The sequence below is a fragment of the Haliotis asinina genome, chromosome 11 (assembly GCF_037392515.1).
Source record: "Haliotis asinina isolate JCU_RB_2024 chromosome 11, JCU_Hal_asi_v2, whole genome shotgun sequence".
Lineage (NCBI taxonomy): Eukaryota > Metazoa > Mollusca > Gastropoda > Lepetellida > Haliotidae > Haliotis > Haliotis asinina.
In genome coordinates, this window is record NC_090290.1 from 42,346,908 (window position 1) to 42,374,372 (window position 27,465).

A 27,465-nucleotide genomic window follows, 5' to 3' on the forward strand; every position below is an offset into this window, starting at 1 on the left:
ACAATAGCCAAGGCGATACTACCACGTGCCACGTACGTTGTTTACTTTTGTTCAGGGATATCACCAAACATTTGAAATTCCCTCTGTGGAGTATTACAAACACACGCCCCTGTGTCATTTCCATCTACTTCTGCAGGCCAGTTCAGTCCAGGGAATGTCACTAAATTCAGGTCAGTCTATCCAAGTGGATGTAACTAAATACAGACAAATATTCAGGATGCATAACAGTTCATTACCGGAGAATAGGCTAAATACCGTTAGGTATACACTTAGAATGGAAGGGAAGAACATGATGCACCATATTTTTGTCACATGTCAACACTTCTTCTCTTACCCTTTCTTCCTCTTGTTCTATCCGCCTTCCTCGAATCGCAAGTCATGCATTAGTGAGTGAGTTTAGTGTTACGCCGGATAGAGAAATATGCCATCTATATATGTTGCGGCGGTCTGTTGATGTTCAAATCTGGAACAGCCAATAATGCAGACAACAGCATGGACATCGATCAACTGGGATACGATGACATGTATCAACCAAGTCAGCTAGCCTGACCAGTCGATCCCGTTACCAATCCTGTAATAGGAGTTATTTGTGACGATTTTACACCTTGCCGACCAAGTATAATAATTATTAGGTTTCATGCCTGAATTGATCCAATCATCTGAGTTTGTCCTCTGTTTCATCATTTTCGAGATTGCAGTCTTCGAGTAGAAGGAGGAGAAAGTCTCAGGACTACTTGCTTTGATGTATGTTTAAGTGCCTTACAACACGATATTAAATTCTTTTCCGATCTGAACTATTTACCACAGATATTAAGGGCTGTTTTACAGGCAATTTCCTCAGGCTTAATCAATACAGCTTGCGTTGTATTTAACCCGGACACTCAGCGACAAGCACTTGTTTCATTATTCAACACCATGTTGTAGCACTTTATCGGAGGATTGTTGTAGGGAAGGTGAAAGTAACACGAGGTTTAATTGGCAGTTGTCAGTGGTAATCTGATCTATTTGGAAAAGACACTGAATGGGACCTTTGTTAGAGTACTACAACCCGGTCCAAAGTGAGATTTGATGCCTAATTAGGAACATGTTGGATAGCAGATTTAATTATACATATTTAAATGACCGAGAGATGAGATTCATCCATGCAGAAGCACTGCGACATACGCACGCTAAAGGTTTTACTCTATTTCTTTCATGGCAGAAATGCTGTCATTGATTTTATAAAGAATTGCCAGTGAGCAAGATCAGTAACAGTGGGCCTCGTCTTCACTGCAAATAATACCCCAAAACAAATTCATGTTCTCATTTGAGTTTCTTACATGTGTAAGTAGCTGACAAAGGGTGTGTGAATTATGGGTATTGTGTTTCTGTCGGGAATGTCATGACAAATTACAATGTCCCATAAAAGTATTCCGCTTAACTAGCCATGGTCGCGAACAGATGGATACTAAGGTGCAAGAAGCTAAACAGAAAATAGCTGTTCTGAAAACAGGGGGTGGTTACTTGCAACCACAAACAGTCGCCATGAAGTGCAGACAGAACATTGTTAAAGCTGACAGGCTGCTGAAAGTGCGTTGACATAGCGCGGTTGACAGAACATTGACCGAAGGTCGATATACAGTGTTCACAAAAAGGGGTTGACACATTTTCTACTGAAAGTGTTGGTTTAAGTGCGGGTTGAGAATTGTAAGCTGAGAAAGTTGACAAAAGAGCTGACACTATGCTGTCAGAAAGTGTTGGAAAAAGTACTGATGGATTTGTGTTGTTGAGGGACTGCAGAATACAATGTTTCTTTACAGATAGAACTGACAGGGAGCACTGACAAAATATCTTGGCAGAGTACTGAAATCGGATACTGAAACAATTCTGCCCAAAGGTAAGAACGTTCTGCAAACAGGCGTTACGCAGTTAACGCTTAAACATGGATGGAACATTTCCCCGTGACCGAGAAAACAACTCATTCTATCTGCACATTCGTCCTCGAAACTATGAATACACACTGGTATAAGTAAGCAATAGTGTTGAGGGTTTTCATTTAATATTCCACCATTCAATGACTACGAACACAATGGAATAATGAATATGATCAATAACAACGTATCATTTGAAGGGAAACCCGAGTGTTACAGAAAGAAGTTTATTGTATCAATTGCCTTCGATCCTTTGTTCAACATCGATTCCGCCAAACGGATTGCGGTAATTGATTTTCAACACATTTTATCTAGCACAACAACAGCTTTGTTTATTGTGCAAATATTTACACAGCAAACAAATAAACCGGTTCCGCCTTTCATCCCAGCCGTCTGGCATTGTCACAACATCACTCAATCCAGTGGTGATATATTTTCATCTGGGGTATTATTTTACTTAGATTCACTTTACCTATTCACCTAAATAACAAACTGACGTTATCACATCCCCTTGTTTGAATTATTCGCTGCACATTGACGTTGACATTCAATCACACGTGATGTGACAAATGTAGTAGAAGCAAATCAAGCATGTTTTTAATTCTATGCAGTTTGAGCGTACATGACGTGTAGTGCCATTTTAGGCGTCTTTCTGACACTGCGAATAATTCAAAAGTTTTAATTCAACGACATGAAACTACAACGTATGCTATCCTTTTTTAGTTTGGCCATAGGGACTTATGAATTACATTATTATAAAACATACATTTCAGCTCACGTATTGTCATTTCAATATGAATGGAACAGCAAGTGATTATTGAAAGTGAAACTGTGTGAAACTGCTTCATTTATAGATGTCCACTGATGACTTATTAATGAACAATTTCAATTAAAGACGTCACATCATGCGACAATCAAACTTTGTGACAAGGTTGTGTGGTAGAGGATATGGACGCGGTTCTTTGTTATTCACGGATATGGTGGGGCTTTGTTTCTAAACATATGCGTACCGCGTGTTTCCTCAAACGTATGTAGTCTCTCCACATAGTGAAACAGGATAATGATGAACAAAAACGCACGTTTTTGTCACTTACACTGTTTTCATTCTAAAGTACTTCATTCTCAAATCATGTTCCTCATTATACAATATTTCTTCACAAGAATCTTGGATTTCGAGCATGTCTGCCTGTGGACTGTGCCAATGTACAAACGTAGCTCCTCTTTATCATCAGAGAGAAACACATTTCCAAGATCGTCCGCACTGCTTAAACATAATAATTACATTTGGCGAGTTCTTGTGACCGACACGGCAATTTATAAAGGATTAAACAGGCACGGTAATTGAAAACATGTTTTTTGTTCATCCCTTTTTCACCCATACACGTATTACCTTACATTTACAAAATGTAACGGTAGTCATTCTAGAGCATTCAAAAGAGCATACATCCATGTTATTAGCTAAAAATAATAAATAATACAAAACATATTGTGTACCTTTGACGCTTCAGCTGCAGGTTGATCTTTTGACGTTATTTGATGAGCCTCTGCAGTTCATGTAAAACTCGAATATGACTTCATTTCTGCGTCGTCATAGACGTGATCGTCGTGATTACAGTACATCGAGATCGTCAATTAACTTTCGTACTGTTGTTGCCTTTTCGAGGAAAGTGCCAAATTATATTCAGCAATATCTGTGGAGTGAAAACAAATGGAATGTTTTAGTCTTACGTATTCGGGTATTTATATGCTAAAATATATGTGGGCTTTTTTTGCGTTGGACCTGTGAAGGTCCCGGTGTAGAATAGGCCTTCAGCAACCCATGCTTGCCATAAAAAGCGACTATGCTTGTCGTAAGAGGCGACTAACGGGATCGGGTGGTGAGGCTGGCTGACATGGTTGACACATGTCATCGGTTCCAAATTGCGCAGATCGATGCTCATGTTGTTGATCACTGGACTGTCTGGTCCAGACTCGGTTATTTACAGACTGCCGCCATATACCTGGAATATTGCTGAGTGCGGTATAAAACTAAACTCACTCACTCATTTTTTTGCGTTGTGGCATAAGCGCCATTAATAAAGAGGTGTCAGAACTTCCTGGCTCATCCACCATAGACAGCCAGAAATAGCTGCTGTATCCGACATGAAAACTTTCCATGTCTGACACATAAATGTGTCGTATAGTTTCAGACATGTTATTGATGACCGTCACATACTTCATGAATATCTATCAAACATATGTATATTTCAAAACATGAAAAGCTTCAATACAATGTCATGTCAACGTGTATTTGAACGTAACGTGACCATGACTTCGTGCAGTAAGTCATGTAATGAGGTGTGTAAGTGTAATCGTCTCGTTCATGTTATACCGTTCACAGTATGCTTCAACCATTGCACAGTTGAACCCAGTTATTTGGAATGCACTGGCATATCTTGTCCGTTATATTATTCTCATTGAAGGAATATTATTCACTTGTCTGAAGCAAAAGAATCACACAGTTTCCTTTAACATTGAGCCTTGGCAGATGGTGAAGCCACACGTGGATCTTACTCTCACCAAACTCAACAAATCCGAAACAAAAACTCGGAACGTCATGCAAATAAGGTGGGACACCTGTGTGCGAAGAAATACACTGATAAATGATTGAAATCAACACCTGGTTATACCTGTTTGGGTTGTGAGGTCAGTCAAGACGCGATGTCGTATTGACCGCAGCAGGTTTATTCATGACTATCTGCTGAAACCGGATGGAGATGGACGTCCCATGTGTTTTTCTAGCAAGGGAGCGTTCACCACCAAGCATATTCTGCTTGACTGCGTATGTATTATGAATGTATTATGATGTGACAAACCTGAAAGATCTGTTTTCCCGCGTGAGCTGACATCCCATTGCTAACTACCTTAGGGTCAGTTGGCCTTTATCATAAACTGTAGCTTTGTAATGTTAATGATAAATTGCTTGTTTCTCATTTGGTGCTATGACGTATCATATGACATGTTCTGTTTGTGATAATAGTGTACTGATTATATGTTTATGAATATGACTATATGACTAAAATAATTGTAAACGTGACGTAAAGCCAACTCTGCTCAACTGAACCCTGTAACAAATTTGACCTTTTGGAGGAAAATACGATATTTTCGAATTTTCCTTTAGCAGCAATCAACAATAATGATTTCATAGGTTGCCAGTAAACTACATGAACACAAAATGATACCAGACATTTCATATTATTACGCTAGACATTTGTATAGCGCCGATAACCAGTTCGCCAGTTCAACTGCTCAAGGGCGCTTTGTTTCCCCCGATCATTGGATTTCCATTACAATGGCACATCGTATTTTCGATCTCAACTCCCTGGGGAACATGCAACCCTTGCAGCCTACTAAGCCCACAGAGTTAATGTGGCTTTCCCATCCTTCCGAAGTACCCATTCACATCTGGGTGGTCTGGGACACACAGCCACAGAACCATGTTGACTGCACGTTCTTATACCCGCAACTGGGTGTTTCGCACGTATTCATGTGGCCACCATCTGGTCATCTACCAACGGATTCGTGGGTTCTTTTAATTGCACAGGGTTGTCTACTGCACACTAGGGGTTGTGACAACACTGAAAGATACTGCACACAAAGTTGACTCCAGTTCGCCCACCCACAGGCAAATTGTAGCGCAAATGGAGTTGCGCAACATAGAGAATATGACAAGTCTTCATTTATTGGTCTTCAAAGGTTGGCAGCGTACTTACCTCGCTTCAGTTCGAAAAATATTTTTCATGTCAAAATAAAATATCGCCACCGTCAAGGTACACACCCATTTCCTCACTTGGTCGACGTGCTCTCACATTTCCTACCCTAATATGTTTTATTCAACATTTTAAGCGCCGCTCGTGGTATTCAGATCGTTCTTTGCCTCCATTACCCCACGTAGTACGGAATATTACTTGCATTATTTGAGGGGATATTACCAAACGCTTGCCAATTCCCTTCGTGGAGAAGTATAAAATATGGGCCAGTTTAACCTTTGTGATATTTCCACATTTACAGATTACTGTAGTCAAAAGACTATATAACTATATGAAGCCTTTACCTCATGGGATTGTTACAAAATGCAACTACAGTTATCTTGCATAACCTGAAGGAACACTAATCACCATCATGTTTATTGGGGTTTTTTTATATAAAGTCATATAGCCATATATATTATATAAATAATTCACAAAATGCGCGTTATTGTAAAGTACATGAATGCTATGTGTTAGTTAGGAATCCCGGTCGTCAGACCACTTATTCCTAGATGTGGCCCCCCGGACAGACCAAGCGAGTATGCCACCAGTGCTGGCAGCACCCCCAATAAGGCAGAACGGTCATCGTAACAGGTAACTGGTAAGAGGGTTTACTAACACCCAAATCCCACTTACGACACGAGCTAACGTTTATGCTATGGAAGTGTCCAGTTAATTAATAGTAACACCTGAAACACAAAGCTTGGCAGTACAACTGCATGGACCGCACACTGATTTATCAACATTAAGGTATGAAGAGAATTTATCTAACAAACATTATATTTTTCAATTATATTCTTCCATTCCATAGAGCAATCACTCTTGCATTGTCACCGATCAAATCACCGTGTTACTATATACTAAATATAGTTAATATTTAACGTCACATCGGCAATATCTCAGTCATATCGTGACGAGTGTAAATTTGTACTACAAAGGTACTTGTAAGAAAAAACTCGGATTTTAACTTGCCCAATGAGCCGACCAGCTCCTACAGCAGCCTTCACACTTAGTTGCCTAGTAAATAATGAATGTTACGAATAAAGGATCTGATAGACTACACTGATTCAACATCTTTATTTATGATCTATTGATATCCTCGGTATCAATATGGGAACACAATTAAGTTTGTCGAAGCACCTATTCAAGCCAACTTGATTCTTCATTGACATCAATGTATACTAGTCCTAACAACTTATTTCTGTATGTACAATGATAGTAATAAGAAAACAAAATTGTCTCTGTCCAATATCCTAGCTGGCTCGATTCCTATATTTACATCACAAATACGGTTTGGTTTCTGTTCAGGATATAAACACATTTGTTCAAGTAGCTAGGCCACTCTAAGAAGGAAGAGGTCTGCGACAACACGTGGGAATATCCTTTATTTGATATCAAAATACAAACTGATTAATATAGCCTCGTTCTGTAGTGTAATATATATGAATGAGATATGTAGTAGAATTTGTCTTCAGCAACCAACGCTTTGGATCGATACTCATGCTGTTGAACACTGGATTGTATGAATAGAATCGATAACTTACAGGCAGCCGCCAAATAGTTGGAACATTGCTGAGCCCGGCTTTACACAAGAAACCAACCAACAACCACGATATTAATTCTTGAAAAGACTACCTTCAATTCTTGAGTGAGTTGCGAAGAAGGTTCTTCAATGGTCAGGCAAATCGTTGAGAAATAACAGTCCATGTAAATCGCGCAGTCCCTGCCCCCATATCTTGAGGACGTCCTTTAATGACAGGAACTGTCCCGGGACACATCGGTGTGTACGTTTGTTGATGGTCATGGGGTGTCGTCACGCGAAATTTCTGTAATGTCCATGCGAGGTTTGTCTATATGATCACTTACTGTTTTGCAACATGTCATGCATATAGTACTAAAAAGAAGCTAAGGAACATCCTTTTCATACATATTACTATACTTAAGCTATCGTGCCATTGCTTATAAATTACACTTGTTCTTTGACTTCTTTTGATTTAGTATGGGTAATGCGTTGGTACCACTGTTTTGGCATGCTTCAGATGTCATGGAGTTTTTCGGATTCTAAATATGTGGCGGGGCGGTGGGGTAGTCTAGTACTGTGGTTAAAGCGTTCGCTCGTCACTCCGAGGACCCGGGTTCGATTCCCCACATAGGTACAATGTGTGAAGCCCATTTTCTGGTGTCCCCCGCCGTGATATTGCTGGAATATTGCTAAAAGCGGTGTAAAACTAAACTCACTCATTCACTCAAATATGTGGCCCTTTAATTATGAGGAAGTGCATGCAAGAAGTATAATCAATGGCCAGGTTCAAGTGAGTGAGTTTACTTTTATGCCTCATTCAGCAATATCCCAGCTATATGTCTGTAAATAATTGAGTCTGAACCAGACAATCTTGTGATCAACAGCATGGGCATCGATCTGCGAAATGGGGAACCACTCAGCCTGACCACCCGATCCCGTTAGTGGTCAGGTTCAAATGTAATACACAGGTAAAAGACTTTCAAACCGGAGAACATGTTGGAATTTGTCTTCGAAACGCATCCATTGGGAATGGTTTCACTGTGCTGAGTGGATACATTTTACGTCGCTATTTGAACCATAACATGATTCAGGGAGCAACTAGGAGTGACAAATACAAATGTCACATTTTTCATTGTATGACACTAAGGTAAAACGTTTTGGAAAGTATCCCAACAGAGGTCACAGACTGTCAGTGTGACAAATGTTTCATTTTTCAGCGTGAAACTAATTTCTTAATTTTAGAACGAAAGTCACCATCATGCTTATTGTTGAAATAAGCAGCACTGCAAATTCAATATGTATACCATTATGTTTGCTTTTGAATTGTCATTACGAAACAGATCCATATATCGTATAGGTTGTGTCTGTAAACTTTTTGAGTGAGAGTGGGTGAGTTTAGGTTTACACCGCACTCAGCAATATTCCAGCTATATGGTGGTGGTCTGTAAATAATCTGGACCAGACAATCCAGTGATCAACAACATGAGGATCGATCTGCGCAATTGGGAACCGATGACATGTGTCAACAAAGTCAGCGAGGCTGACCACCTGATCCCGTTAGTCGCCTCTTACGAGTCGCCTTTTATGGCAAACATGGGTTGCTGAAGGCCTCTTCTACCCCGGGACCTTCGAGGGTCTTTTGAGAGAGATGTACTCAAGCATATGTCTAACTATTTCAACGAGAACACACTTCTGTACAAACATCAAGCTGGTTTTCAAGGTGGGAGCTCACATGTCCATCAGTTAATTGAAATACTATAGTATATCACCAAGCTCTAGGTGATAAGGAATAATGTTGTATGGTCTTTAGTGATTACATTATCTGTTACTTTAAACGGCATTACAGATCTGACAAATCAAAATGAAATTATGAATTATTATATATTATATATTATTATAATTATTATAATATATAATTATATAATTATTATTTTTTACAGATTAGAATGAAAATGCAGCAGAGAGGGTTCGGGTGATCCTGGCACAGTCAGGCTGGTCAAGCTCATCATCAGCTCAGGGCCCTCGCCCCCTCTACACGCAGCCCAGACAGCGAATGGGACTTCTCCCAGGAAACACTGCCTAGTCGAACCCACCAAGAACTTTCCGGAGAATAATTATTATATTATTATATATATTATTATTATTAATAAATGTGCATCTATACATACGCAAATCTAAAAGATTCCAGTCACTTTCTCTCTACACGCATTTTATATTATGACATTTCTCCCGTTATCTTTCAATCTTTCCCTGGCTTTCTTTCTAATACGTTCTTGGAATGTACTCAGTTATTGTAAACACCTTTGGAAAGCGGTTTATATATTGTCCCCAATCCGTTTCACATTGTGAATAAAGTATGTTTAAACTAAACCCAAATCAGCAGTTTCCTGAAAATGGCATAAGGACAAATCAGATTGGTTGGCGCTACTTTCAGAGTATCAGAGTATTTTTTACTTACATACCAGAATGTCATCACAGTACGCGAGGAAAGCCCAGAGAAGCACCTAACAAGACCATGAATGTTTTGTGCCATATGAGCATGACCTGTACTGTTGTTCTATCTGAGCTCTTGACAGAACGTTTCATCACAGCGTAAAAAGTACTATCCGTCATACAACTACTCGAAACAGGACCAAATCCAAAATATAGTGTCGATCTGTAGTGGTGCTTCAATTAAATACGCAGTTATGTATCTTCTGATTACTACAAGAAGCCACACAACTAAGACTCAAACACTGGCTGAAACAAGTACAGCCTTCAGACGGATGGCATTCAACAATAAGCCATTCTTGTCTCTCCAGATGTGCACACTAGGCGAATGCATGCTGAAGAGGAAATGTGCCTCTATATCGAACGGCCATTGACCCCTACAGAACTTGGTCTGTATGGACAGCTATCTTCCAAAGATGTCACCTACCAATTTCCGGCCAAACATGCACGCGTTGTTCACACCAGCAATCATTCTCTCTTCATAAATATCTCATGCGGATATTTCAAAGAAATCTTCAATACTCGGGCCCACTTCTAATCTGATTCTTCACGGTTTATATCTGCGCATCCAGTTCAACCTCTTGGCTGATGAAATATTCTATGATAGTATCAGTTTCTGTTTTATTTCCCGGCAGGTCATTCCTGCAGTGGTGGTTTGCTATGACAAGGGTTAACTGAGTGCCTCATATATTTTGGATTCTTTCCCTTTTCTCTGAAGAAAGATACTAGGAGGGTGACTCTTGAAGCTGATGGCCTCAGACACGTTATAATATATTCTTGCTCTGAGAACGTTTTACCGATGGACGTAGTTCAGATTACGAAGTTCGTTTATAGATAAAACATGAAGAACTCTTGAAACTTGGATTCGATATCAAAGGATGATTTATGTTATTGTCCTGTCAAGTAACCATGGTTATATCGGCCAAATGAACGTATACCTGACCCAACTGTAAATCTGCAAAATTCAGCCTGTCGTGAGATGTAATACAACTATCGTTTAAGGCCATTGGTAGAAATTCGGTCATGAATGTATTGTCCCAGATGGAGAGGATGTGAGTATCTTCAATTAATATCCCACTCAAACATATTATAGTTATTTTCCCTGAGGGGCTTTGGGGTAGCCTAGTGGTTAAGGTGTTCACAATTCTGTACACAAAGCGTCGAAGTTTGGTTCTGAGTAGGTTCCCGTTTTGAATATTTATGTAGACAAGGAACCCCATACTTAACGTAGGTCACCGCATATTGGTAGCAGTTTTCTTAGTATTCAGGAACACCTGTTTAACAGAAGATGTTCAGACCAATGAGTGTCACTCATGATCATCTAAAGACGGATGACATTAACTACAAAAAGCCACAATCATTGTACATACGATGCTAATTTCCTTATCTTATAATATTATATCTTACCTTCCTTTCCTTAATCTTATAACTGACAACAGTTAGGTAATTCTAGATATATACATTTCACAGCTACACAGTAACTAGCCTATGAAATTTATTGCTCATCAGGATGAAGGCTGTTCCAATATGGTCTCTCCATTACATATCAAGCATATTCCCAAAGGATGATTTATTTCTTATGACCTTACACAATCTCTCTTGTCACTTTGATATCTTCGATAATATTGATTGGATCTGAACTTATCCATGTGTTCCTGTTGAACCTGTCCTTGTGGAATTGAGTGAGTTGAGCTTTATAGTTCAAATCGCTTGACGGGTAAATATATTAACTACTCAAAAAAAGAAACGCATAGGTAGTATTTTACCATGTAACTTTTCGAATATGAATCATTGGCGTCTATGTAATCAGAATATCTATGACGAACGCTGTCGGCAAACATTTCCGAGTTTGAATCCATTGTCATTGAGGACAACTCACCAAAACTCACCAAAATCTGTTTTCCTCAATAAATGCAATAAATTGTGAATGGGAAGAAATTCATGCGTTTCCTTTTGCACGTAATCCCATGCATTATTTCCAATAAAAGTCGTTGGCACTCCATGCTCTTGACAGATATTTGACTGGCGGACCAAACATTTTTTTCATAAACAAAAGTTGGAAACGTCTACTTATGGATAACTGTGTCCTGATTATGATATAATAGGGAAGGGCTTGGAAAATTTCCCATGTCCCCAATATATTAGATTCACGCATTTTACAATATTTCATTTGTTGACGATTATATTAAACTTTAATGTCATTTCGCCTAATATTACTAGTTTTAATACTAGAGTAGTTCTACTTTAGTTGTTCTTCCCGATACGTTGAATACATGCAGACAGAAGAATATGTATACATAACAGTTTGTTGACTTAACAGAGATGTAATACATCACATATCAATATCAACAGCAATGCATTTTGGTTAAATGGTTAGTGAGGATTAAATCCTGGGATAAGAGAAAAACATTTGGCTGAAACGCTTTCACATTTATCACTTTTAATATCCTTAAGTAATTATCAACTTCCGGATTTTTGTCAAAGAGCGAGAGTAAATATACCTCTCAGCAGAGAAGATTATGTGATTCAGTAATGGGTCAACTTGATGAACAGACCTTGAGGTGTGGACTAACATTGCACTTACGCACAAGAGTCAAAGAAGAATTGTTTTATAACGAGCGTACATCGTGTGTACACTTTGCAGTGTGAACACCCGTAGCTCATCAACATTCTGCGTTTCACTATCCAAGTCAGCTTCCACGAATTGTTATTGCTGCCAAGAAAACAGTCGAGAAGAACGTGCTGTTTAGGAAGGTCAACCACGTGAAGAGGTTCAGTGTACAGGTAGATGGAAGCTCTGTGTACCCTTTGCGTTCTTGAGAAACACAGGCAAATGTTCCCTCAGTGTGGCTATCGAGCATTTCAGTAACTTGGTAACTTGGTAACTGTGCAACTGTACAATGGTTCAGAATACCAATGAGATCGATGTTCATGCTGTTGATCATTGGATTGTCTGGTTCGAATAAATAGAGACCGCCACCATCAGCTGGCATACTGATGAGAGGGGCGTTAAACAGCAATCAACCTTCCAACCAATGAGCTAACGTGTGAGACGATTACACATGCTTACCATACTACATGTCTATTTTTGTATTTACTTGATCGAGGGCATGGTGACATAATGTTGTTCAAATACAAAAACACTGAGTCAGCAGAGTTATTTATTCACCACTGTGATGTCCTCCTGAGGGGGTATCTATGTCACGAAAAATTCGAAAGAAATCAAACAGAAGCTTTAAATGTAGTATTTTTGTCATTTTAATTTTGGTTAAAATTGACTACAATTGCCAGCTGTTTAAGTGATGATATATTTCCAACTAGGGACCATACAGGTACCAAAAGTACTGTAAGCCACATTGTCCTAGAATGGTGATCAACCTTCAGCTGCTGGTGATCTATATTTTTTAATATTTGACTGTTGTAGTGATTTATTTTATTTTAGCGTATGGGTGTAATTAATAACTGTGATAATCTAGTATTTTTAGTGTCAAGCGTCTTTTTACATTCTAAAGCTATTGATTGAATATGGATTTAGATTACGATACGACTGCAATATTGCCGACGTGAAGCTAAATATAAACTCACTCACTCATTCATTCACTCACTCACTCACTCATTATTTCCCTATCCTTCCTTTGTAATGTTTTAAACTGTATGGCTGCTATTCATGATATGTGTATGATATATATGATATATATGATATATTCGAGACATGTGAGAGCTAAGCATAGTGGATATGACACCTTTTGTGGCGGATACGACGGTCACGTACTACTGTGGTTATTATATCTACATGTCGGATATGACACATGTGTTTGACGGATATGATAGTCAGCAATGTATTGCGAATATGACAACCTGACATGGTGGACACCATTTCAGGTTTCTCAGAACATGCAAGGGAACTATTTAAAAACTATGGCAGCTTAAGTTACTCAATATGTAGTGATTGAAAGGCAGAACAGCCTGACAAATTAGAGCGCCGAGACCAGGTTGTAAGCACACATGCCTCAGCGAAAAATATCAGTAGACTTTCCAAATCACAAATATCACAGCATGTTGACGCCTAATTTTAGATTCTCATACGAATGGCGGTCTAAAAAGAGACCTATACTTAACACTTGAAATATTTCATTACTAGTCTGCGGTTCCATAGGCATTGCTGAATATAATTTGGTATTTTTTTTAAAAAAATGTAACTGGACGAAGTTAATAGAAGATCTCCTTGAACTGCAATCAAACAGCAGGATGGTCACCATTGTGTCTCAGCTAAGGACTTGCAGTTGCAAACTCCTAGTCTCTTGTAAACCTCTCATAGTTAACAAGAGGAGGAAATTAAGTCATTTTCTATTTTCGAAAGAAGCACAAATCAATAGAGGCTTATCACATTGTGTCACACTAATAGGAGGAAGCTTCAGTGGGCAATGTATAAAACATGTTTTGTATTATTTCGTATTGGCCGATTACAGGGAATTATGCTCTTTAGAATTGCGAGTGACAGAATACCATTACATTTTGTAAGTAAAAGGTAAAACGGTGAAAACTCGGATTAACAAAACAACATTTCAGTTACCGTGCCTACTAAGTTTTCACTCGTTTCTCGCAAGAACACTCTATGGGTTATTATTATGTTTAGACAGTGTTGACGATGTACGAGAGAGTGTGTCTGATTGATCTTGAAGAGGAGCTGCATTGGTGTTCTCAGGCAAACACCATCACAAGAGGTAAATATTTCAATGTCAAAACATTGAAAGATCTTCTTAGTTTGAATTGTTATTTACTTCCTGCATTTTTGAAAGAAATATAATTGTTACATAAATGTTTATATGTTTTGATATGTTTTGTAAAGATAAATGTTTTATTATTGTAGTTTGGATGATCAGTTGACATTGTTCAAGGCTGAAGCCTCAAAGGGGGTTAAAGCAGTGTACAATTATTGTCCCCCTGAGAGGGTACGTGGGTTCAAAGCTTCCAAACTAAATGCAAACCATCCTGGAGTTATTGAACGTGTTTGGTTATTTAAATATTAAAATATATTAATTTTGGCTTAATTTTAATAGATCTGCAAGTCCCCATGGTCCCTAGTATTGTGATCTATTCATATTTTCTTGTCGTGTATACTTAAAATGTTTTAAAAATAATTACCAGTTTCTAAAATCTATACCTGTGATAAACTCGTCGCTTTGCTGTGGTTCGTTGACATACCTTAATCTAATATAACATATAACTTTATTTAATCACGATATGGCTGAAATACTACCGATATAAATTAATATAACTCACTCACAGGCAAACGTGTACATCTGAAAGAGAAAGAGGGGGACATAGAAACAAGATAGTTTAAGAATAAGATAAATAAAGATGTGTAACGTTAAAGCTGTGGGTGCGAATGGGAGTGATGGACAAAACTCAGAGAGAAATTGAAAGATGAGAAAGAAGCGAAGGGGTAAAAGAAAAGGGAAAAGTTCAAATGTTTCGAAAATTTCATTTCAAAGAAAAATAAAAAATCCCCTCACCTTTGCTCTTGAGGCGGCTTTTGTCCTTATCATATAAACAAACTATAATTCCCAACTGACTTGAACTTTACACACCCTTATCAAACAGACTGGATGCTATGATAAACGTAACTTCTATATCCACACATAGCTTGCGACTTGCTTTCACAAGATCTTTCACATGGGTATATTTTACCCTCAAAGGGGATTGACATATCCTAAAATCCGTGCCCTCCTACGAAGGTTCGTAAGTTCTGAAACATTCAAAGGGAATTTAAATTTACCAGATGACACTTCTGTTATTTAATTGTAGAGTCTTTGAATGGCATTTAGAAGCTATACACATAAAGACACGAGTCTATTTATGGATGTTCGATGTATATTCTTACTTCTTCATGTCTTTATGTTATTTTATTGGGTCTAAATTTGAGTTGATATAAAACCAACTAGGGTCCACGCAAAAGTACTGGTATGGTGATCTACCTTCAGTTGTTGCCGATCTATGGTCAGTTTTCATATTGTACTGTCTAAAACATTTCTATTAGATTTTACTTTTTTGACGACAGCTTTTTTCATACTGTACACATTATCCAATTAAAAGTCAAATATGTTCTCGTCATGATATGTTGGCAATATTACCGATGTGGCTTTAAATTGTAACTCAATCACTCACTCACTCATGAATACACAGACACATGCATGCTGCTGGTCATGTTCCTGATGCCAAGGAGAGACCAAGCCACCTGATCACAATATATGGATGAACCTACTAGCCTAGTGGGTTGAGTGTCCGCTCATCACGATGTAGACCTGGGTTCTAATCCACACATGAGCAAAATGAGTGAAGCCCATTTCTCGTGTCCCCCGCCGTGGTATTGGCATCGTAAAACTCAGCTCAATCATTATTATAGTGAGAAAGACGTTTCGGTGTTTCTTGCTTGATAACGGTGTTAGAACGGTGCTCTCACAATAATAAAAAAAAGTTATCTATCTATTCTTTCCTACTTTCCCAACTTTAGAATGTCTCTCAAGGAGTTAGATAACACTTACTTGAGACATGCTTGTAATAATAATAATATTATTAACGTCTATAGTGCTGCATTAACGTTGAATGACATGGTCAATGCGTTTTGAAAGGGGTTGGGAAGAAATTGACAGACATGCCCACCGGAAGAGATAGTTCTTGAGTAGAGTTTCAAAATTGTCACATGATTTCAGTTGGCAGTTGGTTCCATTTGACTGCTGCTGTGTGAGAAAAAGACCGTTCGCCAATGGCCTTCGTTGTTGCTCTTGGAACTTGCAGCAAGAACTTTCTCGGGGATCTGAGAGACTAGATGGAATGTATGACTTGAGAAGCCTTGTGACTGGTGCTGTACCCTGGATGCACTGGAATGTTATACACAAGGTTTTGTATGCAATCGTCTTTTACCGACATCGGAGTATTGTTTTGATATATTCTCGTTTGTTCCCATGTTTACAATTCTTGCTGCTGTGTTTTGTATACGCTGTAGTTTGTTGATTAATCCTTGGGAGATCCTGTAAGCAGAACGTTGCAATAATTCAGACGGAATAATACCAATGACCTCACCAGCTTGATTGTAGCATCTTTTGAGATCAGCTTGTGGATCTTGTTGATGTTATGGATGTACATGTCACATGTCTTGGCTAGTCGATGTACATGCTTCTCCACTGACAGATCGTTGTCAAGAGTGGCACCGAGATCTTTGACTGTAGAACTGAGGGTGATCTCGTTGCTTCCTACTCTGGTGTTGGTAAGATTGGTCTTCTCGCGTCTGTTCTTTGAGCCGACAAGAATTGATTCTGTTTTACCCTCGTTGAGCTTGAGCATATTTATTGCATTTCCTTCCTCGTGGCTGTAATGTGAAACCTATTTCTGGTGATTGCGTTGGAATAGTACCCAAAAGCAGTCCAAACCATACTCACTCACTGTAGCTGTAAAATTGCTGACTCTGATGGAAATTACAGTAAATGATATACAGGCAACTTTGAAGCAGTACAAATTACAAAGAAGGGATACACGAAACAGCAGGGTGCTACAGCCATGTCAGCATTTGTAGAGAACTTGGAGACTCGTCCCTGGAATGTCTATAAAACTGCTGGATAGGTGCCCTGCAACCATAAGCCTTGACAAATCAGTGAGTGCAGCATCCGCCGGTACTTCCAAGCCTTGAGTTTCAAATCTAACTGTCACTAAAACTGAACATTTAAGAAACATTAACATCAACACTGTCGACATCTGAGAGAAATCCTACGCTGCATTCCCCTTCTTTTGTCAGATGTTTGTTCTAGGTTAGCCAGTTCGATTTTCATCGAGCAGAAAGGAACTTCATAGAGTACACTGCTTAAAATTACCCTTTCATGATTTATCAATAGACCCGCTTCAGGAACAAATACAAATTCCTCAGCTCGAGTAGGCTGCAGCAGTGCATGTTGGATTTCACAGTAAAAACAGTTGTATTACTACAGATGATCTTAGGCTAATGTGCATTTGGGGAATTCAAGATAAGTACATTAGGACCAACAAATATGATTAGATCTATTTTGTGTTTGGGATCTGAAGTTGTTTTCATACTGTCTTCAACACAATTTCGATCGGTATTGTAGTAAACCTTTTATATTTCTGGCTACAGCCTTTATCGTTAGTATACCACATAAGATTCCGGGAAAAATCAGTTGAAAAGATTCTCCAATGTGTTTAACCTTCATCTGCGAAGATGGTCAAACAAAACTCCTGCGTGTTGATAGTGCATGTAAATTGCACATAATACGTCTGTTACTTGGGACTGTTTAATAGACTCTTAATGAGTCTCTTAGTATTATCCAAACATGTGTCGACATAACATTGTTCTTTGCAGTGTTTATATAAAATGTTTAACATCGTAGATTATGAAGAGGAAAGTGGTGTCTGCAACTTCTGTTGGGACAAAATCCCAATAATATTATTGACACGAACACGAACATGCTAGAGAGCGATACCATTTCGTTATGATCCTGTTTTCTTTTGTTTGCCTGGTCGGAGAGGCGCAGTGACCGAAACCCCAAGACTAATAGCGTTGCATTTAAAGCTGGCTATGAAATTGATCTATTGGCAAGAATGCTTCCTTCCTACAATGGCACCTGTCAATTCCCGGTCAAACAAGCAGGCGTGGTTTTCATTAGCTATCATTCACTCTTCATAAATATCTCACACAATTTCGGGGGGAAGTTAGTAGCTTTGATACAAGATCTTATTTCAAGTCTGACACCGCCCAGGCTTACGTGAGCTCATTCCATTCAACCTGTTTTTAAATCAAATATGGACACGATTGCATTACTGTTTGTCTATTTTGCGGTCCCAGAAGATCGCCAAGTTGTGGGTTATCCAAAGGACAAGGGTAAACAGCGAGCCTCGTGACTTTTTTCGCCTATTTGCTCTTTGTCCAAAGTGAGATGAGTTTTAGAGGCTGATTCCTTGGGCTTCCTAGGGCTCATATTCGTTTCAATACTACTGAAAACACCCAACATATTTTTTCTTCTTGCAACTGAGGAGCGTCATATGTTTTTCTGGAGGACAGTTGAACATATGACTAGAAGAATTCATAGACACTCCTGAATGTTTAATCTACTCCCAAAGGCTGAGTGATGTTATTTTATGTTACGTTGTAACCAACGCCATTTTGGACAAATAAACGTTTTGTAGACCTTACGTGAAGAATAATGCTTAGCTACAATACCAATACGATTGAAACTCTGAGATATCGCGACCACAAGCTCGTTGGAGAACCGTTATTACCAGTGGTAGAAAAGGGATTTTGGCCACGCCAGATGTTTTGTTTTCTTTGTTTTGTTTTGTTTTGTTTGTTTGTTTTTGTTTTGTTTTTTTTGGGGGGTTGTTTATTTTTGTTTTGGGGTTGTTTTTGTGTGTGTGTGTTTTGTGGTTTTTTTTGTTTTTTGTGTTTTTTTGTGTTTTTTGTTTTTTTGGGGGGTCTCGTTTGTTTGTTTTCTTGGGGTTTTGTTGTTGGTGGTGGTGGTGAAAGTGTTATATATACTAGTAATCCAGAAATTGAAAGTTTGTGTGAACACATTGTTGTGTGGACGGTCACTTTTCCTGAAATTAAAGGCATTGACGTGCCGAGCCTTCAACCCCAAGATAAAATCAGTAACCTTTCAAAGTGTTTTATGGAAGACATGTTAAGGACGTATCCAAATTTGATGATCAGTGACGTAAAAATGTCCAATGCAATTCCCTCTTTCACTTTCAACAATACAACTTTTTCAGGTGAATCCGGTTTTGCATATCTTTATGACGAGTGTCACAGCTGTGGCATGACATGTTCAGCTTTCCTGAACACCTAGTGTCATCCCGACTTGATACGGAGTGATAAACATATGCTTTATCATTGTGTATCATGATGTCAGTTACTGGATTGTCCATGTTCACTTGTTTACTGCCCGCGTCGCACAAATTGTAATAGAGCTGAAAGTAATTAAATTAGTAGTGAAATCTATAATACTTTAACTATACAAGACGATACAATATAGAAACTGGCTATAGATCGCCAACAACTAGGTAGGTCACCATACTGGGGACCATGGGGACTTACAAATGGTTATTTTCATTAAATCGTATTGGAGACATATGAGGCCCATTCATAGTGGATGTGAGAGTTTTTCAAAGCGGCCCTTTTTCGAAGTACATGACAGTTAGGCACTGTAGCTAAAATTATGTAACAGATTTCTCGCCAGATACGGAATATTGTAATAACATATATGACAGTTCTTCAAAGTCACATGAGTGAGTGAGTGAATTAGTGAGTGTGTTGGGATTTTAAGTCATATCGGCAGTATTTCAGCCACATAGTGAAAACATCACGTTGTATATTAGCAATAATGATAGGTAACGTATAAAACCTGTCAACACACGAAAGTATAACTATCACAAATATATCATGTAAAATATATAATGACATTTAAAACAGTTTAACCATATCTGACTAGACAATATAAAACAGGCTATAGTTCGCAAATGACTGAAAAAAATCACATGAAAAAAAAGTCACATGACATCCGCCTTCTTGATTTGACTAACATTGGGGACAGACTGTCAACTGAAGACAATAGGATCCTATGGCAAACTTACCCGACTTATCTTAAAAACCGTCAGCGTCCCTTCCATCCTCCAATTTGAAACAACCAAGCGAATGCTAACAAAGGACTACTTGGAACTACAACCAAACAGCGGATGCAAACGCGTTTTGCTTGTAGAACTCTCCCGTCCAATGAAAGGAGGAAATTAAGTCATTTTCTAATCTTGCAAGAAACGTAGTCAAGCAATTCGATACAGGCTTGTCCAATTGTCTCACTTCACCAAAACGTTATTATATAAGACATGCTCTCTGGTGAATTTTATCGGCTGGTTACATGGAATTATGTTTTTTAGGAATTCGTGTTTTGAATAAAAAAGAATTTATTTTAGTAAATATAACATAACCAGGAAAAGGTGGGAACCATGGCTATTTCTTTTACCTAGCCTAATTGAATCGTCATAAATTCACCTATTTCTTACGTGGACACTCACAATGCTTATTGTGCTTCATGCGATGCTAATGCAGTCCTAACCCTTCGAATCGATCTTACAAAAAATCGTGTCTGTCGATCACAGTCATATTTACGAAACAATCTGTGAGTGAGTAAATTACGATTTAAAGTCATATCGACCATATTACAGTCATATCGTGACTAAAACAAAATATACTTTAATAAATACAAAGCAGATAGTATAGTGGAAGCTGTCAAAACCGGCATCTGTCCAATCTGACAAAATGTCAACACCAGCATAAAATCTGAGTGCCGGTTTAGACAGCGTCTACTGTAATTTAAAGCTAGAATGTAAGCACTAAAACATTTATTATGTACAATACAGGACAATACAATATAGAAAACGGGTTATATGCCACCAGCAACTGAAGGTAAATGGCCGTGCTAGAAACTATGACTTAGAGTACCTTAGCTACCTGTATTTTATTTTGTGTTGTCAGCGCCATGTTTGGCCAAACAAACGTTTTGTGGACCTTACGTAAAACATAATGCTTATCTACAATACCAATTCGACCTTGCGAGTTACTTAACAATTGGAGGAAATCTTATGAAAAATGTACATACTATCTTTTGTGTTACATCGCCGCTGTGTAAATTAAGAAATTGTTAAGTGAGGGAATGAATGAATAAATGTATCATCGAAGGTTAAGTAGGTTTTAATTAAAGTGTCTATCATATCATGGATACGATATATGATATCATGTTCAAGTAATGTATTGATGGGAACGCTACACAATTTTGTGAAAAACTAACAAAGTAATAAAAAATGATTTAAATTATCAATTATCTTCTACTATGGACCAGGCTGATAAACCAACATGAACTAGTGCAAAGAAATACAATGACAACACAAAACGTCTGGCAGTATCAAAACAATAGTAATGTATATATAAAGCATGATCACAGAACTCCATTGCTGTTAAATAGTTATTTAAGTAATAAGTAATGATTAAGGAGTCCTGAAAATCAATACCTTTTCAGACTATCTCTATTGTCTTCCCGTTTCGATCCCCAGTCATTTCGCACCAGAACAGAACAGAACATTGTCACTGATTGTATCTCGGCATAGGACAATTTTGAGATACAAATATACAGTTGTGAATATACGAGATGGCGGTATGGTTTACAAGAAAGTAGGTTTTCATTATATTACTACAAAATATAAGGTTAAAGAATTCGTTAAACCTTAAGACATTGAGTTTTTTTCAGATAATGGTTGGGAAAGTTCTCCGATCATGTTTGAAGAAGGGGTAGACGGAATGCAATGAAACTCTGCGCCAGCGTCACACCTATCACAGAGGTTTCACATTCTTTCTTCTGGTGGAATTTTGTACCATCTACCGACTCCAAATACTTGAATAAGTAAAACAAAACAACGCCTGGTCGGTTTGTAGTCAGTGTGCTGTGGATGTCGAGCATACACCTGTGGAAATGGGCGCGCTCGGACGTGATTGCATGTCAGGATATACGTCAAACGACCGTAGACGCAAAACTGAGCTCGTTTCAAGTGGAATCAATGACATATAATCCCACATAACAAATTTAGGTCGTACTAGAGGATACGTTATTCTCTAAGCCAGTAACTATATCATAATAATGACAAAATTCAAATACTCAATACCATGACCAGCATGCGTCACAGACAACGTAATCTTAATTCAATCTGATGTACCTCAACTTCACCTGTATTTTTACAGAAGGCCATTTTAATCAGCTTCCAATATACCATTAAAGTCTTTTGAAATTTCGACGTTTCCTATTTGATTGAATCTATATTAATAGACATAAATCAAGAAAAATCGATTTTCTAATATATAAGCTGACGGGCGCTACATACTTGTTATTTCATTTTGAGTTAAGTAAAGGATGGCATGGGTCGAGTACCAGTGTTCATTATCCGACATCCCACAGACTGCTTCTGTTTAATACTGTAAATACACGAAGACTCCTATGTAGCAAGTTTTACACATTCCTTCAAGAATCCATCTGCAAATTCGCCCATTCTACAACAATAATACCAACGTAAGTTCATCACAAAAAACGTTCACCTTTACCTGTCAATGGCTCCAATATGAAATTTCATTAATATCCCTGGCTTTAACCAAAAACTGTATAAATATCGGACAGAACGAAATAATTGCATTTGTAGTAATCTTGTGATTAACAGATAAATTTATGGCGGATTAAGAAAACAGCGTAATTGAAATAACGTTTTGTTACATGCTAGTTTTCCCCTCTCCAAAATGTTAGCTTTGTGTACAAACTTCGTGATATTTTTATCCATTCAAAACACGAAGCTCAAACCACAATAATCCCATATAATCACCAAATATAAAATAGTCAATGCCTGGTTTTATGCATTTTACACTTCGACGGCGCTTTGTTCGTATGGCACACGTTGATGAGCCTCTGTTGATTTCCTTGATAACGGTTCTTACAAAACTAGAAAATGACGTAATTTCTTCCTCTTTTTAGGCGTGAGAGTTTTTACAAGAAAATGGGTGTTTGCAACCACAAGTCCCTCGCTTAGACACTTTGGTGGCCATCATGCGTTTTGATTGCAGTTGAACGAGAACTTCCATTAACTTCCTCCCAGTTGTTTCTAATTGGCAAAAATACAAAATGAAATTCAACAATGCCTGTGGGGCGGCAAATTGGTAATGAAATATTTCAAGTCTTAAATATATGTGTCTTTTTAGAATGGCATCCGTGTAAGAATCTAAAATAAGCGTGATCAAGTTGTGACAGTAATGAATAGAATGAACACTCATGTTTCTCAATCACGCCATGCCTATTCTACATTTGGATAATGGTATTTAAGCAAATGAAGAATATAGCTATCATATCCTTTCTCAATAACTTTGGTGTCTTTTTCTCATATTAGAAACCTTGTCACAAATCCAATGCATGACTGTCACATTTTTTGTAAATAGCTGTCATATATATCATGAAAGATGTAAAATCTGTCACAAAAGCTGTCATATCTGCCACTAAATGCCGTCATTTCCATCATGAAGTATATGGTTGTGTCCAGTTTCAGCGAATCTCGCTGATCCTGAAGAACTCGACTTGGCTGAAGCACATTTGTTCTGTTCTCTAGTGAAAGGTCACCAGTTCTGGAAGCAGAGTTGCTCTCTTCAGTACTTGAGCAAACTCGAGAGGGATTACTTTTTCTATTTATTGAAACAGGGTTTCTGGCAGATTAGGAAGAGGAAAGTTGAAGCACTGTACTCTGTGAGTCTTATTTTGCATCACAGCCTTGGAATCAACTGACCTGGAATTTCAAAATAAAATGGAAGTACTTAGGACGTAGGATTTCTAGCCACTGAAGGTGGGGACCGGGCTGATGTTTCTAAAATGTCAAGTGTATTGTAATTAAGGAGTTTAGCAGCACCGGCAGAGGCAGTGGATATTGATTTGTCGGTGTTTATGTTTGGAGGGAAACTATCCAACAAACATCGTATGGGTATTCGAGGGACCAATCTGACGTTCTACAGAAATTTCGACACGGCTGTAACATCCACCGATTTAATTATTATTTTTCATTAAATGTTTTCAGAACACTGAAGTGAGTACTAATTGGATATGTATTGTGACTGATTAAGCATACAGCAGGTATATTTCAACACAAGGTGATGAAGTGCAGTATCCTTGATGTCTGATGATCAACGGATTGTGGCAGCAGATTTTGACGACTAGCTTCCTTTTTTAGTCAGAATCTGATTTTGGTGATTTTGATTTTGGTGTGAGTAGTGTGGTGGTTGGATGGTTTCCAGTTTCAAATTAAGCGTATAGGGAACGTTGTTAGTGGTCGAAAACAATGATTTACTGCCCTCTTTGGACTTTGGCGTTTTGTGTTCTTTATTGTCGGTATCTGCGGGATGCAAGGATTTAGTTATGAAGGATTCAGGACATAGATTCACAGATTCATAGTTTATCCTGTAGATCACTCCTTAGAAAGGATGCTTGTTGGAGGGCTGGTTATTGCCATTACCTTGGAGGGTGGTTTTGGGGTGTGGAGAGCTAGTAAATGCTGGGTAGGTAATTTGCTTATTTAGTTAAAAGAGTTGCCACTAGGGTTGACATATTCTGATTAATATTATATGGCGTCTTTTGAAATACCCTCTCGCAACCGACTCTCTACCTCTAATGATTCTGTTTCTCCTCTAAAACGTTTTCACCAAGTTTCCGGTTAAGAAAAACAAACTAAAACCACTTCAAATGTTTAATACATGAGACTGGTGCAGCTGACAACGTAATCGTGACAACAGCACATGACCAAAACGTTGCCCGATACTATGGAAGGGCCAAGGTTAGTTGTGTGCAAGGGCATTAACAAGAGTTCACACAGTGAACACCACAGTCTATAGACCAAGTTCCAGCTAGCTCACATAAACTCCCTCTTTTATCCTTGTTTAACTGGATTGTATCTGTTCAATCGATTATTAATTTTAGTAATTTCATCATTCTTTTCGTAATGTCCAATATTTACGAGGCAAATAATTGTGCCTACAGCAGTCCCAGATGACGGACTCATGTTGCAAGTCGTAATTCTCGCAGCTTTTATCTTCAATAGCTGTTGCTACTAAAGTGCATGATCACAAGGGAAGATAGCGAACTCCGAGAGGCTCCACGAAGGAGAAGTACCATCAGAATTAGCTTTTAACCGATTTATACATTTAATGAGTTGCAACAGCTTGAGTAAACCACACGAAAGGGTCTATGTCTGGCGAACTGATTGAGGCAGAATTAAGTGGTAGATGTGATGTTTTTTTCCGTAATTATTGCGTTTATAAAAGTATAAAATATAAGCAGCTTTTTCAGAAGTCAGTGAATCAATAACCGTGCGCAAGTATTTCATCTGGTGCTCAGCTCACGATGTAAGTATGTTAAGACCAGCCTACATGTATTTATTAGGACATCGTTTTTCGTTATTTATGTGCTAATAATGGACTCTTGGACGTAAATATTTGAAAATGTTTCAAGAGACTTTATTACTAAAATGTAAGCTAATTCAAATGATGTGCTCGTTTTGATGCTTTGAAAGAAACTATTGGATGTGGACGCTGGTATGTGTGACCTATTTGTGAAAAGGGCGCCTGTTAGTGTTACACATGTATATGAATATATGTATACAAGAAGCTCGTTATTCAGTGGCCAGGTTCACGTGAGTGAGTTTAGTTTTATACTGCACTAAGCAATAAGTCTGTAAATAATCGAGTCTGGACTAGACAATCCTGTGATCAACAGCATGAGCTGAACCTATGACATGTGTGAACCAAGTCAGGGTTGACCACCCGATCCCGTTAGTCGCCTCATACGACAAGTCGCCCTTTGTGGCAAGCATGGGTTGCTGAAGACCTATTCTACCCCGAACCTTCACGCGCCATATTTAAAGAGCAATAGAACTCATTCCCCTGTTATGTCACTAGAAGGAGAACTACTACCAGCTGCAGTGCACTTCAGATTATTTGTCCTGTGGGATTCATGTGAGGCGGTGTTCAACGTCGCGCTCTTGATTGGGTTGACGTAAACAAGGTCGCAATGTCACGTTATCTTTGTTTCTGGTTTAACAACGCCGCACTCACAAATGTTCCAGCCATATGGTGGCGATCTGGAAAAAACTCGAGTATGGGCCAGTCAGTATTTATGTGTGATAAACTTTACCTTTACATGCATGTAAATTTGTTCATAAATGGAATCGGTATTTCTTTTTTTCATTTTGTCCCTTTTATAAATTTGTACTTGTATAAATATTGTATAATTTAATATCTGCTAAATCATGCATCTTCGTACCTTCAATTTTGGAGGAAATAAAGATGATCAATGTAACTTATAAAGTTGTTAAATCAACGGTCAAGGAATAATTACATAGCAAAAAGAAGAACACAAAATAGAAGCAAATATAGCAAAAATGGGGATATTTAGAGTTCTGAAATGTAATAATCGAAATCGCATTACTGTCAACTAAACACAATGTCAATATCCTGCGTAACCTCCGACAACTACGATAACATCCCTGTCCTTTATTCTTATTTACTGTAAGACACGTTCAATTTGGCATCAAGGCACTGCGTTATGGCAGGCTTATGTTGTAGTGAGGAACTCCCTTTCGCAAACTGCGACACATAATGTACCTAACATCCTAATCACGGTCTGGACGCTTTGCGGGGCATGGTAGAGTTGCTGCTGCCTTTTCACGTATACATCACAAACGCATAGTGTGGCCTATCGTTGTTGACCATTAAGACTGGCCTTGTCTTCATCGACATGGAGTACATTAACCCAGTCTGCGATGTTAATGATGCCCCGTTGTCTATTCAGAATTTGTCTCATGTGAGAGGCGACCCCACACCATCAAAGAACTGTACTTGCTCCAAGATATTCCGCTTCTGTGGCACCAAACAGTCGCTCGACCATCAGTCATGGACAAAAAGAAACTGACATTTCAGATCTTTCATCCTTACCTTCAGTGGCATAGCTCTCGTCTCATAGCTAGTCGTTCTGCTTTAAGCTGTCGTGACGCCAACAGCTTTCTGATAGGTCGTATGGCTCGGCCGAGGTGTGAGGGGTCTGTTGGACAAACAATGATCATTTCACAATGATGTGGAAGTCACTTTGTTTTCAACACGTGGTATGCACAAACACTTTTGATTCTGGGA